The sequence below is a fragment of the Pinus tabuliformis genome, chromosome 4_2 (genome assembly GCF_031772625.1).
Source record: "Pinus tabuliformis cultivar Carrire ecotype Pingquan chromosome 4_2, CPIR1, whole genome shotgun sequence".
In the NCBI taxonomy this organism is placed as follows: domain Eukaryota; kingdom Viridiplantae; phylum Streptophyta; class Pinopsida; order Pinales; family Pinaceae; genus Pinus; species Pinus tabuliformis.
This window is the reverse complement of record NC_142304.1, coordinates 529,224,712-529,240,890: the sequence shown is the minus strand read 5'-3', so window position 1 is coordinate 529,240,890 and position 16,179 is coordinate 529,224,712.

Genomic DNA, 16,179 nt, shown 5'->3' with positions numbered 1-16,179 from the left:
CAACCCTTGCAAAGCAACATCTCAGACCCATCAACAATGCAACCCAAGAACCTTTAGCACTGGTCATTTTCATAGTTGTTCGAATTTTTCCAACATGCAACTCAAAGGGCTGAATAGATCCATAATGACCTGGTCCCCGAGCACGAGCACCAGAAGCACCAGCTTATGACTATCACGACATAGCGAGATCAACTTTGACATACCAACCAAAAACTGTAATCACAGGTCGAGCAGGTGAAATTAAAGCTACAAACACTCTAGCCAATTATGGCTGATTTAGTTATTGAAGCGCCCGAGGAATTTTTGGCCTGCACATTGGTCGGCTAATGCGACTGTATTCAGAGAACATGCATGAAACTTGTGGCCACCAACAAGGAGCTCAATAAGAGTTTAGATATGGTAAGACTAGTGCTACCCAATCCAGCTACAAGCTACATCGCAGAGATTGAGCAGAAACTCCACACGGCCGTTACGCTAATAGCTTCGCTAACTGATGCCCTGGCGGATGGTTACGTGCTAAGGGAGCGAGTCAATGATTGGTCAGGGAGCTTCGCCACGAAAAACTAGCCACTGTATCTAGTCCGCCAACAACTCCAACAATGCGTCACTGATAACAAGACCTGCAGGGACAAAGGCTAGGTAAAGAAAATCGATGACAAGATCAACTACCTCGAGGCTAGGGTACAACAAATTGAGGAGGAACCGGATGAGACAAGAAAGAAAATTTTTGATAATAGGCCACCGGTCGGTAAGCATGTGATTACTCTATGGAGGTATGTGACGAGATCAAAGAACAATGGAGCACCCTGCAGAACACCCACCTCGATCAACCCAACTGCATATCAATGCCTGAATTTCTCCAAAAGGGAGAAACCCTCACATGCATCTAGGAGATGACATTGGAAGATTATAATCGCTTCCGTGAGGAAACAATTGTCGCAGTACCTGAGTTGGGGCCTTCATTTGGAAAAGAAGGCAAAAGTGTAGCGGAAGTAGCCCTGCATGACTGAAGACCAACACAACCAGAGGCAGAATCAGCAGCATCGAAAGAAGAAGAACCAACACAACAACAAGAAATAACAGTAGAGTCTCCACCAGGAATAAAAACAGAGCCGGGAGCACTTGAGATAGATGGTTAGGGCCTCTTGGGGCCTTCGTTTTGAATTTTGGAGTTTGGAGGGAAGAAAGGTCAAGAATAGGTGGCAGGATAATGGTTCAGGTTGCGGAGATGATAACCAAAGGAAAGGGACATGAACTGGGAGTGAATAGGAAATTGTGGCAAGGTGGTGGAAGAATACAAAAGAAGCCGGGCAAGGGAAATAAAAGCCATCTGAGCGTGGATTCAACTGAGCGGAAGTGGCAGTGGGAATGTAGAGCAAAGGATAAAAGGAAAAGTATAGCACAAGGAAGAGGTTGGCAATGAAGTGGGTGAGAAATGGTAGGACTATCCTCTAATCTACTTATTTCCATTCTTGTGAGTTGCATTCTATGAAAATGTACTCTTTTTGTATTTGATGAATAGGGTTCAAGCCTTTTATACTCTGTCATGTACTCTCTTATATTGCAGTTAATGAAAGAAGGAATTTTGGTTGCTTATTATATTGTTGTGTTCCTTATGGGTTATTTAATTTTTAAATGAATGATGAATAACTAGGTAGTTTCCTGCGATGGTACGAGTAGAATGAAAGTCTTAGATAGTACTGAGAATTGAGTGTGATGAGCTATTGTTGTACAATATTTGTATTTACTTGATACCCCACCCAACCCCATCTAAATTCGGTAGTGTGACACCTCGATTGAGATTCCTTGCCCTACGGGTAAGGTGAAAATGCCAGCATTGTCCTAGACTACAGTGGAGCCTTGTTGGCCCCTTGAGCTTGAACAACCTAGGGTCTCTTCCATGTTGCCATTTTTTTGCCAACACACCTAAATAGGGCCGCAACAAGTTTTCCCAAATATATACAAAAAATGTTATTAATAAGATGCATAGAAGTTGCTATAGAATTATGGTGGCCATAGAACATCACATGCCATTTAGAAAATTAGAAAATTGGTTTTAAATTTCCTCTTCTAATTATCACATGATTCCATGTGCACTTGATTTTGACGAGAGTTCAAGGTAGTCTTGCTGAAATATCTACCTAGATGTCCACCTTAACCAATGCACTAATGTCCTCACCCCTGATCAAGTATGGATAAGACCTTTTCATTATAATATATAAATATGGAATTTCACTCCTGTTCTAGAGGATAGTTTGGAGATTTCCATGAAACTATAAGTTGCTATATCTGTCAAGAAAAATGCTATTGAAATACAAGACCATTATTGTGAGATTTTCCCATTATAACCAATGCTTATAACCACTAGCTACAATGTAAACATTGCCCTTCTAACAATCTACAACATCATCAAATGATAATTACATCAGGTCCTAAAATGATGACTTTGCAAAGGAAAGTAGTCTATTGCAATTAATTCTCCCATGAATTGGAAACAATGTATTCATACCATAAATATAAATATGTTTAAAAACAATATACAATATAAGAATGTATGTAAGGCTTAGCATGAAAAAGGTTTTGTAGCCCCAAATTTATGAACAAGTCTTTTTGGGAGACTCCAAATCAATGTTGTTGGCCATGTGTTAAGGCTCAAATTAACATATGGGGTGAATTGTCTATTTGCATTGAGTTGAGAGTAACATAGCCATCTACATAGGATTTGGATACTAGTAAATAGAAATCTCAACAAGAGGTGTTTTAACCATTTCTGTAAGTATAGTTGTAACTGCATTTTTTTACTTTGTATACATTGGGCCTTCCTTTGTGAAGTTTTCCAATGAAAGTTAGAGCTGAAGGAAAATGTGAAAGTGGACCTCCCCAAGTAGTGGAGGTGCTAGCGTTCAATTACTTTGTGAAGACAAAACAAACTCCTTTAGCTTATTCAAGTTATGTTTCGTGCTTAGATGTAAGTAGGAAAAAAAAAACCCAACTATCTTTGAGCAGAGGTGAGCAAGATACTATTCTATGTATTATGCAATGGTTGTTTAAAAAAAAACACAATTGCAATAAAATCTTTAGGTGCCAATATATGCCTAGTCAAGGTTTGAACATGTGAAATTTCTAGGTGCCCATATATACCATTTCCATGGAAAAAGGTAATTAAATTATGTGGTTGACCTCTATAGAAGGAGAGGATTAACAAAACACCAAATCACTAGGCATTCTACACTAGAAGAGTTGTTTTAAAAGGACATTGGAATGAGATTTAATCCAATTATCTATGCAAGCATTACAAACCAATTTTTATCTAGCCTCTCTAGGTGCTAAAACATGTTGAATAACTACATCAAAGCTAAGCTAGAATTGAACCTTGCCTAACTATGAAGAACTTGTTGCTTCCCACTATAGAATCCAACCCCTTTAAACATTAAATTGAAAAAGATATAATGTAATTTATTAAACTTATACGTGCATGTCATAAGACCATTTAATATAGCCTCCATAAATGAAATCACACATAAAATATAAATATAAATCACCACTTATTATTAAAATAAATATCACAAAAATATAATAATATTGAACTAATAATCAATCACAAGGATTTGGGTGCCATAAACCAAGATCCTTATTATGTCCAAACAAACATATACATGAGTAATATGATACTGAAAATAAAAATTAATCTTCGAAGTTACTTGCACCGAAAAGAACTGCTTAAGCATGGAGATATGCTTTAATCCACTTATCTATACACAAGTCACACTCAACAAAAACAAGTCCACCTATAAACAATATATACATCAAAAGTAAATCTTCAAGAAAATTGAACTTTCCACTTATCTATACACAAGTAACACCAAAACAAGTCCACATATAAACAATACATACGTCAAAACAAATCTTTGCTTCCCGTTATGAGATTCCACTAAAAAAAAAGATCAAATTTTATTAAAATAAATAATCATGAGTCTGCAAAGTTACCTCATGACGATTTCAAATCGGCATCATGATCTCCAATAATGTTTCCAAGATTTGTTGAATCTTTCCAAAAAGATATTTGTGCTAAGCCTCAATGTATGCACAAAAGCAATTCTCTATATTCAAGCCTGTGTTCCTTAATGTTGTGGTAACTGTTTCAAGCGTGACTGCTCTCACTATTCTTGCTATCGCGATCTCTTACTTCCAAGAACCAAACTCACAAAGGATTCAATGTTGGTGCTATCTACTGCTCCCTTAAAATGATGTCATATGAAGCTGTATTTTTCCCCTTCACAGAATTGTTCTTCAGGTTGCTTTATGTACTTGATTTATTAATCATAGGTCCGAGCCTTTCAAAGATTAACCCAATCAACAGAATTTCCTCGTCCTTCGGCTTCCTCTTGTCTTGTTGGGCCTTCGGCTTCCTGCTGTCCTGTGGGACCTTCGGCTTCCTGTTGTCCTGTGGGACCTTTGGCTTCCTTCTGTCTTGCTGGACCTTCGGCTTCGTTCTGTCCTACTGGACCTTCGGCTTCCTTCTGTCTTGTTGGACCTTCGGCTTCCTTCTGTCCTGTTGGACCTACGGCTTACTTTTGTCCTTCTGCTTACATCTCTCTCACTTGATCCTCAACTTCTTTTGTATCTTCATCATCTACTAGACCTTTGTCTTCTTGACCTTTCGACCTCTTCTTTTGTTCACTTGACCTTACAGATTCCTCCGTTCCTTCAAGTTCACGAGTTGTGAACTGTTATCTCTTCTCTGTGATAGATGCTCAAGATACATTAGCCATATGGAGGCCCCACATGCCATGTCATCACCTTTAATCGCGATTGCAACTTCATGAAAAAATGTAATTATTCGTTTAATCCCACAAACAAACGCTAGTCCCACGTGAATGCAGAAGACCGGACCCCAAATAAAATAAACCTGTGTCCATAAACTTCTTGGGTCCACTCATTCCCAAGTCTTATCGTATTAATTCTCCACCGTTGATCTCATCATTAATCCAACGGTTGTTGATCCACCCGATCAACAAACCCAATCGCTGATATTCCATCGTTTGATCAAGGTGCGCTGGATCTAATGGTTCACAATGATGTCGGTCGAGGAGCTTTCACGACGCTTAACTGCCCTTACAGAGCCGATAAGGATTATAAATCCTTGATCTATAAAAGTTCGGGTCCATTTTGAGATTAACGTCCGATCACTTTATGACCCGATATCCATTGGATATATGAGGATATCAAATCTATGGCCTGCGGGTCTTCAACTAGAACATGGTTTAAAAACAAGCCTAACCCCCGCCGTTGATTGTGACGTAAGTGTTTGAAAATGAGATCAAGAACTAGGATTTAGCGCGGGCCTTCAACCACGATCAAAACATCTGTACACTCCTAACCTCCACTCTTCTGATAGTTGTTGCTGCTATGACCCCTTTTCACTCTTCCACTCTTCCGATAGTTGTTGCTCCTATGGCTTATCTTCTTGTGACCTCAGATAACTCTGTTTATGCTCCTCCATTTTTTTCTTCATATCAGTTCTTCTTGGGCATATATTACATGCGATACTTCTGATAGGGCTCCTCCGATGTTTTCTTCTTTTCTCCTTTGATATCGTTGTTGCTCTTTGTTCTTCTGATAACACTTACCCTTGGGCACAGGCGATAACCTGCTTCCTTCATGGCTTCTAATGAACTCTTCCTCTTATTATTTGGCTTCATGCTCTTGTTGCTTTACTGGATCTACTACGTCATTTGTTGTTCAATTGTTGTTCAATTGCTATTCAATTGCTATTCAATTGCTATTTAATTGACCTCCTGCGTCATTTGTTGTTCAATTGACCTCATGCTGTTGAATTGTTGTTCAATTCACCTCATGCTGTTGAATTGTTGTTCAATTGACCTCGTGCCATTTGTTGTTCAATTGCTGTTCAATTGACCTCCTGTTGTTCAATCCACTTGCGTCCTCCATCTCATCATATCATCATATATCAAGCTTTCATCACTATGAGAATTATGATCAATGGGCATCAATGGGAAATCATGTATCAAAGAATTTGCAATCACAAACAGTGCTATATTGACATCAATGACAACCTAGATTAACATGTTCATTTTATGTAATGTAAAGGATGTTTCCCCCTCGAAGGGACAACTTTTGAAGTCGTTGATCTATCTCTTTCTTCTATTTTTGTGAGCTAGTTGCATAACAATTGGTATGAGAGCTTTGGATTCTAGGGTTTCGCTGCTTCAAACAGGTCATCGTGGAGTTTTCGCTAAAAATTTTGTTTCTAAAATGCTCCAGAAGCTTAAATTAAAACCCATTTGAGCCAAAATCATGATAAACCTCGTGACAGAATTTCAGATCTTGTCTCGCTATAGTTTCAAAGATATGAACTAAGGAAGTTAGGGTGTTTGGAGGCTCCTAAATTCGATCTCAAACATGTTAGCTTGGGAAAATCGTCATAACTTTCTCTTTGACCATCAAATTCCAATTTTGTAAGATGTGGCAGAAATAGGACATGCTATAGTTTGTTGGGTATCATTTTCGGAGACGAAGGTAGAAATCATGACATGTGGCACGTCGCACAAATTCACTCTACTGAGGTAGTCTATTATTCATTTTTTCTATATCAAGATACATTGTCCATTCATTTTTCAAATTATTGGCATGAACCATCCCTTCGTTTTGCCATTTAATTAATAATTTTCAAGAGGCTTCTGCATTGTTGGTTGATATTTTTGCCATATTCCAGTGCTTCCATGGTAACATGACTCTATGGATATGGAAGCAATATTTATTCTTGATTGTATTATTCGGCCATGATAATGGGAACAAATTCCAGAAACAATAGTGTCTTGCTTAGGGGAGTAAATTTAAATTTAGGTTATGGTGCCAAATTGTGTTCGAAAAACATCATTGTAAAAAGATGCCCTCTATATATTTAGTTTCCCAAATAGAGAATTATTTCATAAAAGGCTTATTTGGTATTCTTTATTCATTCATGAATTACCTAATTATTTGGAATAATCATTTCTAAAGAAACTGTGTTAAGGAAATCTATGTAAATATTATTCATGTAGATTTTACAACTGATTCTATCATATTTGAAGCTGTGGAATTGTAATGAATGTGAAAGAACAAGACATTAGCCTTTATATATCTCCATGTGGTTCATTGTTTTAGATGTTAGCCTTTATATATCTCCATGTGGTTCATTGTTTTAGACGTTCGCCTTTATATATCTCCATGTGGTTCATTGTTTTGATATTTGTATGAAATATTGTTTTAAATTTGTTCTTTTCAGGAGGGGTATATGCGTTGAATATATTTCCACCAATCTGATGTTGCATTTTGATCCACAGTCTATAAGGTAGTTATCCTTTAATTTTCATTGTATTGGTGAAAAACTGGTTTTTCATAAAAGATTTGTTTCTTAAAATGGTCGTATGCAAAATTCTCTTGATGGTTTCTCCTCCATTTCATGGTTTTCAATCCAAAACGCATGCAAAGTCCTGTTAACTCTTGTACCAAAATCAAACTGCATGCAAAACCCACTCCATGCAAACTAGTTTCCTTTTTCGGTAAGGCATGTTTTGAGGAAAATTTAAGCCTTAAAGAGGAAAGAAATTTCAGTAGATAGAGGCAAGATGTAGATCATATCCAGGCAAAGGAGAGGAGGAAGTGAGTACGTCAAGGAGCCCAAGTTAACTTCAGGCCCCTAGTCACTTAGCTAAGTAATTATTTGGAACAATGGTTTATGAAGAAACTCTGCTAAGGATATCTATTAAGCTAGATTTGTACAACTCATTCCAACATATTTGAAGCTCTGGAATTGTAAAGAATGTGAAAGGACTATATGTTAGACTATATATATCTCCACACGATTCATTGTTTTGATATTTGTATGAGATTTTGTTTTAAATTTGTTCTTTTCAGGAGGGGGTATATGCTTTAAAGATATTTCTACCCACTATGATGTTGCATTTTGATCCACATTCCATAAGGTATTTATCCTTTGAAGTTGAAATCCCATCATAGTTCCACTAAAAATATGACAATAAAAGCAACACAAAAGCACAAAATGAGTGTCATTTCCTTCACTTCTTTCTCTAAAATCAAATTTTGCTTCTCTCTTTTCTCTACATCCAAATTATATGATTCTCTGTGTCTCTTTCTTTCTTAACACCTCGAGGCAATGCCAAGAGCCTATAATTCTACCTAGAATGGAGTTATCTATCTCATATATGGATGGGTGTGTAAAGCTACCATCAATGTGAATAAAATGAGTGCTTCTCAAGTGGTGGCATTCACTTTGGAGACATCATTGCATGATTCCCAAAAGGATATCCCATAAGAGCTCCTCCCTACATAATAATATCTCACTCCACCCTGAAAAAGGTTGGTTAGTTTTCTCATGCAGATTAAGTCTTGGATTCAGGCTCATCACTATGAAACTCTTGGAATTCTGGTGGTACAGGCCTTAACAAAATGAAATCTGTTTTAATTTAACGAGCAACGTGAAACAAACCATAGTCATTCGAGGCTTTAGAGTGTGTGATTCTATGAAAATTTATCAAGAATGTTTTAATCATAAACTAGAATCAAGTTATGTGAAATTGAATGTGTTACACTAAAAAATGTCACCTTGACTACTTACAGTTAGTATGGCTCAAATCAACAGTCATGCTACCCTCTTAGGCAAGTCTCATGCCTCTGTTATCCATCTCAAACTCAAAGAAGAGAGAAAGTCTTGTAAAAACTATGTTTATCTCTGGGGTCGCAGGTTCTCTCTAGCCTTACCTGCGGGGACGCTGACCTTGTTCACAAAATATGCGTCCATGGACGCTCTGTATGTTAAGGGACAGGTGCGTCCCTTTGTAAAAGGCAAAATGCGCGAGTTTTATCTTTAAAAAGTTACTTGTGGTTACTTCTAGAACATTCTAGAGGTCGGTTTGATGAAATGGATGCGCCTCCAGTTGGTTCATGTATCTCTATTAAGGGGGAACTTATCCCATCAATAAGGGAGCTATCCCACCCAAAGAGGGGGATGATCCCATTGATAGTGGACCTGAATAACCTCTTTACAGCACTATAAATAAAGGCATTGAGCCAGAAGGAGAGGAGGTTGGAGCTATACATTTTCTTTGGGTAAATGCTGCAGGAATTAGGACTCCCATTTAGAACCTTGTGAGGAGAGATTGTCTTTGCTTGATTCTACTTGGAAGTGGGTGAGCTTTGTCAAAGTAGAGGAAAACCCTTGATGGACCCTGGGAGGAACTTGCACAACACCAAGGCCAGGTTGTAAGAGTTTCTTTGTTTCGTTATTAATACAAACTGGTTTATTTTTCTCAATAGCTTGTGTTAATGAGTTATTTCATGTGTTCCTTGGTCTGCATGTTAAATATATGTTTTATTATATGAAATGCAAGTGCTTGGTAATTGTTTGATTGTTTGTGGTTGCAGGAATTGACTTGAAGGAGGAGCTCATCCGGATCGGCAAGGACGGACTACAACAACCGCGTTTTGGAATAAGGTAAGCCTAAACACTTGTAGTTTTCATGTTTTAAAAGGTATATTTAGAGAAAGATCACTCAATTTTGTCTTGTTTGTCATTAGAACGTCTTATACTTCTAGGAAGGTCAGTCGTGTCCGCACCCTTGACTGATTCCGTGTGACAAATTGGCAACTCCACTGGGGATAGATTCCATTGATGAGAAAAGTCTTTTCCTTTATGTGAACTTTGCTCTGAGAAAATCATTTTTATTTTTCTGGTTTTGGCTCTGTGATTCTGTCTCTGGGTGGGTTAGCTTAGGATTAGTTTTATTTTGGTTTTTCTTGAGTTTTTCAGACGGACGCACCCTCTGAGTGCTGCACAGTGCGTCCCTGGACGCACTTTTGCTGCGTGCACAGAGCGGGCCCGCACCTGTGCTAACGGGTTGCCTGCGTCCCTTGCCAAAATTTGAGAAAATTCCATTTTTTGCCTTTTTTGCTCTTAGATTTTGTTTTTTCTTAGTTTTTTCTGCCCAGATTCATTAGTCCCTTGTCCAGAATCTTCACCTAAGCTTGTTCCTGCTCTTAGCTTTCATCAATTGGGTGTTTTGAGTCTCTTTTTGAGAAATTCTTGATTTGATTTCCATTGGTCATTACTTGGCGGTTCGTCTCAGTCTTTTCACAATTTTGCATCTTTTTGCTAATCGCTAAATTGTGTATGAGTGTTAATCGCCTTTGAGTGTTTTTATTTGATCTTTGGAACTCTCACCCAATTTTCTCAACTTGCACTTGATTGGTTCTTAGATCACATTAGAATCATCTTGTGTTTGAGAATTCTCTTGCATAGATCACATTTGCATAATTAGAGTTCTCAGTTTCAGAATACGAATGAAAAATGTGCATAGATTACATTTGCATACTTTTCATGTGAATTGTGCATAGATTACAATTGCATAGTTTACATTCTGAAAAATCAATCGTAGATTTAGATCAGCTTTCTTTGATTTGAATTTACACAAAAATTAAAAATAAAAATTGGTTTGGAATTGATTTGCATTAGTTTTTCTTGATGAAATTAGTGCATTAGAGAATTTGTTAAATTTTCTCTTAATGATCAATTTTTTGCATTGTTGGAAGTGAATGGAAACTCTCTCCTTACTTTAGTTAGGATTCATCGAATTGAAAGGATTGCATTATCATATTCGATTGCATTCAGTTGAGTCGGGTCATAACACCATTGGTTTCATCTCCATTTACCCATTTGAGTAATAACAGCCTTAATAACACAGCGCTTAATTAAAATTCATCTAGTAATTTTTACATTTCTAGGGCTCTGAAACACCAACATAGCTTAGGCTAGGGTCTTGGAGTAGGTGAGTACTTAACTCTCCAAGACTACAAAACCAAACAGATAGTTTATCTTGAGTAGAATAAATCCAATTGTTTCAATTGCACTCTGGGAAAGCTCCTCTTAAAGGAGAAGCACGAGCTCGTGTCTGAACCAGTGAGGGGATCATTCCCCCCTCGTTGGGAACGACGCCAGACAGTACGTATTACAAACGGTAAACCTCGGATTAACCATTGTCGAGGAGCCAGGGGTCACTTATCGGTAAACCTTGGATTGTTGTCAAGGAGCCGGTAAGGGGATTGAGCTTGCTACTCTGCCCTTGCGTGCTGTCGGAGTTTAGACTGTTCCCCCAGGTGTATTTGTTACTTTTGGTAACCTTAGTGACCATAATCTTTAGGGTTCTACCGAGGTGACGGTGGAGGGAAGGTCCCACTGTACCTGGAGCAGACGTCGGTTATACTCACTTGGATTTTCCGGGGGGTTCGCTTCACTTCGAGACGGTTAAAGTGGAGGAACTTGGTCCGGTCTATTCATTAAGCAGGTTGCCGGGGTAACTGTTCCACCCACCACTTCTGTACTGAATTCGGCGATGTTGGGCTTCATCACCAACTAGTGTTTTTGGTCCGGAAGGCTACTGTTTGTGTATGGTTTGACTCCTAGATTTGATAGCGCGTGTTAATTTGTTTGTTTTTACTTTTAGAGACCATAGGTGTGAATTGTGAATTTTAATTGTTAGGTGTGAATTGTGAATTGTTAATTTTAGTTTTAAATTTTTAATAAAATTCACAGAAGTTGAATATAATGGCAAATGTTCCGGAATTTATCAACCTAGGGACCCCTCCTAATGAGAATCCTAGTACTTTTCCTTACTTTGGAAATGTTGGTCCTCCTTATATGGCTACTTTGTCATTACCTGGATTTACAATAGGTTTACCGATATGGTTATTTTCAACTTCGTTGGCCCAAAATACTCCAATTGTTCCATCTCAACCGGATGCTTCACCTCAACAGAGTTCACCATCTCAACATCACCAACCTTCTGTTGACCCTTTACCTTCTTTGCCTAATTTTTCTTCCTCCATTTCTTCCTCTTCGCCTGGTAAAAGCCTTGATGTTAGTAACCAGGAGGCTAAGAAGAAGAAGAAAGGGAAGAAGAAGAAGAAGAAGAAGAAGCAAGATAAGAAAGAAGTCAACCAACCAACCATGGCTGTAAGTGTTAGTTGTGTTGAGGAAAATTCCGACATGCATCGTAAACCCAAATACCCTTGCAGGCTTTGTAAGGGTGACCACTTCCTTGTCAATTGTCCTGGTATTCCAAAGGTCTTGGAAGTATGGTCAGAAAAATCCCATCAACTTTCCGTTGATCCATCAACCAGTGATAGTCAGGTTCCTGGGAAAAAAGGTAAAGTTAGGTTTCCTTGTAAGTTATGCAAAGGGAGTCATCAAACTCACATTTTCCCTCACATGGATGAAGCCTCAACATTATTGGAAAACCTTACTGTTCCACAGCAAGAATTTCCAACTGGTTACCGTAAACTTTCTCCCAACCTACCGTCAACTGACGGAGTGATTGATTCAAATTCAAATACAGTCGGTCACACTCTCCCATTGGAGAGTGAAACTCATGTCACTCAGGTTGATGATCCATTAGTTGATCAAGTGGTCGATTCAATTTCACATTCGGTCGATCCCACTTTCCATTTAGAGAGTGAACTTCATGCCGCTCAGGTTCTTCTTGTTACATCAGATTCTTCTATGCCAGGGGGCATTGAGCCTGTTTCTACAGAACCCCCTCCAAGTACTGAGGTCTTTTCCTTTGATTGGAATAGACTGACAGAACCTCGTCTTCCTTCCTCCATCCCTTTCCAAATCATTGTCAAGGCTGGTGGTAGGGACATACATCGTACTCAGGTAGATGAAGGTGCTTCTGTTAGTATTTTATCCTCAGCTGTTTGGAAAGCTTTGGGTTCCCCTCAGCTTGCGCCTATTACGCAGAATCTGAAAGCTTTTAACAGAACAATTAGTGAACCTTTAGGGATCCTTCCTAAGTTTTCTATTACCTTGGAAGGTAAAACTGTTTGTGTTGATCTTATGGTAGTTCGAGGTCCCTTGGATTTCAATTTACTCCTTGGGCGAGACTATGTTTATGCAATGAAAGCTGTCGTATCGACACTCTTTCGCGTGATGTCTTTCCCTCACAATGACAGTATTGTGACTGTAGACCAGCTTTCGTTCCCTAGTACTACCAATAATATGACACCCCTAAATGTTCCTGATTCTAAAGTGGTATCTACCCTGCCACGGGTTAATTATGTGGCAACCGGTCCCATTTCAGTTACCGATGTAAGTGAGCCTCTCACTGTTTGCTCATCTTCCTTTGATTTAGCTCCGGTAATTGACATGGAAAACTCTATGGGATTACTTGAACACGATGTTCTTATCCCTTTTGAGTCCCTTGACATGTGTTCCTTCCCAAGAAGTTTTCTTCCTTCAGATGAAGACTTCTTGGAAGCCATGATCAAGGTGTGTCCATTGACATGTCTTTCCTCCAGTTGGAAGCCATGATCAATGTTACGAGGATAGTTTTTTCCTGTATCAACCTCGTTAAAAAATGAAATAGGCTAGCATGAGGACAGTTCTTTTACTGAGTCAACCTCATTAAAAAATGAATCAGCTAGTTTTTAGGTCAGGTAGATTGTAGAAAGTAGGATTGTGAGGAAAGTTCCTTTTACTGTGTCAACCTCATTAAAAAATGAATCAGTGTGTGCGAGGATAGTTTTTTCTTGTATCAACCTCGTTAAAAAATGAAACAAGGAGTGTGAGGAAAGTTCCTTTTACTGTGTTAACCTCGTTAAAAAATGAATCAGTGTGTACGAGGATAGTTTTTTCTTGTATCAACCTCGTTAAAAAATGAAACAGGTTGTCATGAGGACAGTTCTTTTACTGAGTCAACCTCATTAAAAAATGAATCAGCTAGTTTTTAGGTCATATAGATAGTTAGAAAGTAGGATTGTGAGGAAAGTTCCTGTTACTGAGTCAACCTCGTTAAAAAATGAATCAGGTATGAGGATAGTTCCTGTTACTGAGTCACCCTCGTTAAAAAATGAATCAGGTATGAGGATAGTTCTTTTCTTGTGTCAACCTCCTTAAAAATGAAACAACTCCCTTTTCAAGTTAAATATTGAAAGTAAACCTTCATTTCATCCAGCCGGTTGAATGGAATGAAGCCTGGGGGGCATGTACCTCGCTTTGCATCATTATGCTGGGGGCATGCGAACTTTTTGAGCATAGTTCCTTGTCTTGTGTCAAGCTCGTTAAAAAATGAAACAAGGGTAGGTTAAGTAGGTAGATTGTAGAGCGTAGTTCCTTGTCTTGTGTCAAGCTCATTAAAAAATGAAACAAGGATTTTAGAGCATAGTTCCTTGTCTTGTGTCAAGCTCGTTAAAAAATGAATCAAGGTTTTTACAGTAGAGTTTTCTGTTAGGTAGATTGTAGAAAGTAGTTATGAGCATAGTTCCTCGTCTTGTGTCAAGCTCACTAAAAAATGAAACACCTCCTGCAATTCTTTCCAAGATCTTGAAAGTAAAGCTTCATTCCATCCACCTCATTGAATGCAATGAAGCTTGGGGGGCATGTACCTAGTTTTGCGTCATTATGCTGGGGGCATGCGAACTTGAAGCAAGCATAGTTTTTCGTTTCAAGCTTGCGTAAACATGAAACCGAATCCGAGCATAGTTCTTTTCCTGTGTCAAGCTCGTTAAAAAATGAAACAAATCCTCCTCTACTTGAGTCGAGAGATTGACTAGATCTCGTAAATGTTAAGTTGTATATTTAGGTTAGTTGTTTCGGTGTTTTGCATAATTTTCTTACAGTTTTAGGTCAAAGTCTTTTAGATGATCTCGTCACTAAACCTTCATTTCATCCCAATGGTTGAATGAAATGAAGCTAGGGGGGCATGCACTCTAGCAGTTACGCTTAGGGGGCATCAAGCACAGTTTTATCTCTGTTTCAAGCTTGTGTAAAAATGAAACTAATTTGAAGCATAGTTTTTATCTGTTTCAAGCTTTTGTAAAAATGAAACCTATCTCGAGTCAATTTCAGTTATTTTCAAGACTCGTTAAACTCATGAAAATCCCGAGATTATTTTGCTATTTTTCATTCTCGTAAAACAAATGAAAATGCCGAGTTCTTTCCGTATTTTCCTGCTCGTAAATTAAATTGAAAGTCGGCCATATGAGTACATTTTTATCATTTTTTCGAACTCACTAAAACTTACGAAAAAGTGAAAACCATGAGTACATTTTTATCCCTTTTTCGAACTCGTTAAAACTTACGAAAAAGTGAAACCTTGGAGTTCTCTTTTAAACCCTTTTCAGACTCTTAAAACATGAAAAGATTGTCGAGCGTTTCTTTTACACTCGTTAAAACGGAATTAAAAGACGGTCCCCTTTTAGCTCTTTTCTGACCGCAAAATCAGGAAAAGATTGCCGGGTTTTTGTCGTTTCAAACTCAATAAGGAAATAAAACGACGTGTCCTTGATCGCTTTTTACTTTTCAGGTCAACGACACTATTATGAAAGTACTCCTTGGTTGCAAGATCAAGCGGTTCCCCCAGGTATTATTTTATACTTTTTCGGGCTTGAGGGACACAAATATACGAAAAAGTTCAACGTGGAGTCTCCTTTTGTTTTTTCAGACTCTCTAAAATTGAAAAACGCCGAGTTTCTCCTATACTGGGCTCGTTAAACTTTTACAGTAAAGGACCTGTTCAATTACAAACAGGAACGAACCACTCCTTCCTAGGGTTCGAATTTAAACTAGGTTGGACTCGTCCGAAGGATGAGCTTATAATCAAGCATATGTTATCCTCCTCAAGCTTGTTAAAAATAAAGAGGTACTTGCCAGAAATGGTGGGGGAAAAGAGAGAAGAATGAACCTGTTTGTCACCTTTTGTCTCAGAAGAAACTTTATTACCGCTCTTGAACACGACACTTTTCATTCACCTGGGTTGGGAAATCTTTTACCTCACAGTTGACCAAATCACTTTGAAAGTCTTTAACCGGGTTTCAGGGATTAACTTTGAGTTATTCGTCACCAAGCCATCTGTTGTGTCGTTATGTGTTCAAGAGGTCTGCAAGCAAAACTTTCATCTGCAAAATACTTGTCATCCATTTGACCATCCCTGAGTCAGTCCTTACAGCAACATTTCTTCAACTTGAACAATGATTTCGTGTTGCGGGCTTGCCTGCAACGGGTTGCTTTCTATCGACATCGACACATTATCTAGAAAGATGACTTAGGAATCGACAGTACCTTGAAGTCTGCATGCATCAATGGCAGGTTTCTCGCCTTTGACG